The following is a 3,647-nucleotide window of genomic DNA, read 5'->3' as shown; positions in this document are numbered from 1 at the left end:
GTGTCAGTGTTTGTTGTTGCAGATGTTTCTATAGTCCTGTGTGTGATGCAGTTGTATTCCTCTGGGTTGCTCTGTGATTGTTAGGATTAGAGCCCCACCAACATGGGATTTTTGGGTCTGATACCGATACTGATTTTATGGGAGGCAAAACTCTTGTTTTTTTTTAAAGGTGGAATAAACAGATACTCTAAATCAGTGGTCACCAACCTTTTCTGAGTCAAAATACAAGCCGGGATCTACCGTTATTTTTTGTTGTTATTATTAACATGGCTTAAAAAACGCAAGCCTATGCAACATTCACCAATTAAAATTCACCAATTAAAAATAGTTCTGTAGCATATTAACTATGTTTAAATTGCACTGCCAATTTTGTTCTTCTCAGACCATTTTMAAATTATATTTWAAAAATGTAGGTTAATGATCATACTGGTAATATATAATTTGTTTTATTACTTGTGAGGCACAGCTGAGTGGGCATAATATATATATATATATTTTTTTTTACTGGACTGATTGCCTGCTTCTGATGGTCAGTCTGAGGGGGAGGCAGCAGCAGGGAGGCTGCCTCCCACCGGACTCACCGTCCCTCCGCTGAGAAAAGGGGGCACAGTCTTCCAGCTGATGGCGAAACMCAAGTCGCACRGCATTTCTGCCTCATGCACCAATTTATGTTGTTACTCCAATGACCAGAGAAGGTGAGATATTCCTCGATATTAAAAAAGACAAGCTGCTTATAATAACAACGCKAGCTTATCGGAAACACTTTCCTATACTCATTCAGTGCAGCTGCAGTGCTGGTTGTAGCATGAGTGAAAGTAGGGAGAACACAAAGTGTTGACAGTGCTGAATAACAACTTAAACATGAACTAGGGCTGCTGAATCAAGTCCACCTACTGTCAACAGTGCGAAATTAATAAAAAAAATAGGAACACAAGGCTTTATCGTATTTTTTTTATTTTTTTTACAGAAATATTTGGTGATCGACTGGTTGGTGACCACTGCTCTAAATGATGACAAATTATAACGAAATATTACAATTAACATTTATTTAATAACATTTCAATTGTGGTTTACAAGATATCCACCAAAAAACAACTATGTCCTTTATAAATACGACAGTAAATACAAAACGTTTTTAGTATACCAGTTCAACTTAAAGATGTGTATCTATGGCAGCGGATAAGAAGTATGCAAAAGTATTTGTGCTAAACCACAACAAGGGGTGGCTGGTTGAATGAATTCAACTCTATCGGAAACTGCTTGCCGCACTGGTTTTAGTCACACGTTCTAATTTCACTAGCTAGCTAACATTAGCTATTTGTCTCGTCATGAATGCAAGCACCTGGCCTGAATGATAGATCTGCGCCAACRTTCTTGCTTTTTGAAGATTACATATTTCGGAAAAGGAACTAAATAAGCCCCCTCTGAGGGGTGGTGGTCTGACACGCCAGATGTTTCTGGAACACTCCTCCTTACGACGCCAGGGGTTGGTCTGGTGGCTGGGGAGAGGAAGTGACCTCAGCCAAGCCAGGTTTCCACGGTGACGGATGTTTCCGAGGCCATCGACGCAAAACAAATAGGCCTGACTCATCTAACTGGCTGTACATCACATTCTCCATGTGCCTCTCTCTGGTGATCTCTGTTGGAATTGGTCTCAACAGACAAAATCAATATCTCATTTCAGGAACTGTCCACCCCTTTACAACTGATTTTAAAATCAGATCTTCCTGTGTTTGTGCTTTAAACCCCTGTTTGATCAGTGTTTTATGGGATGTGTGTGTGTAGAGGCGCTGTTAGCAGTGGCTCCAGTGTCTGTGTTTTCACTGCACTCTATGGCCTTGCTGTGTCCAGGGGCCTCCAGAGGCCATTTACTGACTGTGGTTTGGTTGGCCAGGGGCCATTTACTGACTGACTGGGGTTTGGTTGGCCAGGGGCCATTTACTGACTGATGGGTTTGGTTGGCCAAGGGCCTGCGCAAACATCACATGAGCCAATACTGTTTGGTTGGCTTTGCTGTGGTGTTACTTCACTGTTGAATAGCTTCAGAGATGGATACTCACGTGGACTGGGGCAGCTTACTTTACTTGTTGGGATTGGAGCTAAGTGTTTTAATAGACCTGTCTTTTGTTCTCTTCCTCTCCTTTCCCTCCCCGTCTCTCTCTCTCGCTCTCTCTCCTTTTCCTCCCAATCCCTCTCTCTCCTGCTCTCTCCTTTTCCTCCCAATCGCTCTCTCTCCTTTTCCTCCCAATCCCTCTCTCTCCTACTCTCTCCTTTCCCTCCCCGTCCTCTCTCCTTTCCCGTCCCTCTCTCTCCTTTCCCGTCCCTCTCTCTCCTTTCCCGTCCCTCTCTTTCCCACGCTTTCTCTCTCCCTCCCCGTTCTTCTCTCGCTCTCTCCTTTCCCTCCCCGTCCCTCCCGCTCTCCCTCTCCTCCTACCTCTCTCTTCCTTGCCTCTCCCTCTTTCTCTGCTCTTCTCTCCATCCTCCCTCTCTCCCCTCTCTTCCCTTCCATCTCTCTCTCTCTCTCTCTCTGTAGAAGGAGTTTGCTGCGCCCCCTCCCCTGTTGTTCAGGAAGTTGAGTAACCCTGACCTGTCCCCCGCCGCCAATAAGACCAAACTACACCGACAGCTCAGCCAGGATGACGGCCGCTCTCGCCGTAGCAGCATGGCTATGACCGGTAAGAGAGAGACAGACAGAGACACACACACACACAACGCTGTTGTTCAGTATTTGAGCCTGGTTGTCTTGTTCTTCCTCCCCCCTAGGTAAGCAGCTCCTGCCCCTGTCCAGCAGTATGCAGGGTGGGGTGAGTCAGCTAGCCTGGCAGCCTCCTGGAGAACCCCCCAACAACCTGCTCCGCATGAGGAACCAGTCCCTGGGCCAGTCTGCACCATCACTCACCGCAGGACTGGTGTGTACACTGCTACTTCTACTGCACACACACACACACACACACAACAGACACACAACAGACACACGCAGCAGACACATGCGTCAGACACACACACGCGCGCTTCAGACACACGCATCAGACACACACATACACACACACACACACACACACGCATCAGACGCAACAGACACACACACGCAACAGACACAACACATACACAAACTATATTCATTCCTAGAGACACACAGTGATGACCTACTGACTAAATTATTCCTTGTTTATCCCCCGTCCCTATAAATCAATATGGATGAAGCTTTGTATTAATCATCAGTATTTTATAACCTATCCATTTGATTGCTCCATCTATGGTGGACAGCTCCATCCATCTAGCCAGGTAGTACACAGGGCTGTCCTATTGCTCTTCTATGCAGGCAGGCAGGCAGGCAGGCAGGCAGGCAGGCAGACTGATGAGTCAGGCTGTCTGTATCCACCAGTCAGGAGCTGGTTGCTCTGCCCTCACTGACACCCACTCAGCACACACACACACACCCACACCCARGGTCTGTCTGCACATACACCACACTGCGAGCCTCACACTGTGTCTACCCCTACAGTTGTGTGTGTTGCATCCATAGACTGTATGGTTGTTACAAGCTATCGCAGCACTAGGGCGACACCTACTGGATGTGTATGGAAGTGCTGGTACATTACTGTACCTCTATAAAATACTGTCTTCGGGTGTTCAATGTACCAGTA

At 46.4% G+C, this 3,647-nt stretch overlaps 1 long non-coding RNA gene across 1 annotated transcript in view; it reads left to right on the top strand.

Moving 5' to 3' along the window:
• LOC139028960 (uncharacterized) overlaps positions 1-3,111 on the top strand; it is a 69,721-nt gene extending 66,610 nt beyond the window's left edge. Inside the window, exons 2-3 of the long non-coding RNA XR_011481193.1 lie at positions 2,534-2,675; positions 2,764-3,111. This is a non-coding gene — a long non-coding RNA (uncharacterized lncRNA). The remainder of the gene's footprint in view (positions 1-2,533; positions 2,676-2,763) is intronic.
• Positions 3,112-3,647: the final 536 nt, after the last annotated feature.

The sequence above is a fragment of the Salvelinus sp. IW2-2015 genome, linkage group LG16 (assembly GCF_002910315.2).
Source record: "Salvelinus sp. IW2-2015 linkage group LG16, ASM291031v2, whole genome shotgun sequence".
NCBI classification, from domain to species: domain Eukaryota; kingdom Metazoa; phylum Chordata; class Actinopteri; order Salmoniformes; family Salmonidae; genus Salvelinus; species Salvelinus sp. IW2-2015.
Note: the sequence above shows the minus strand (reverse complement) of the source record. Positions and strands in the feature narration are given on the sequence as shown.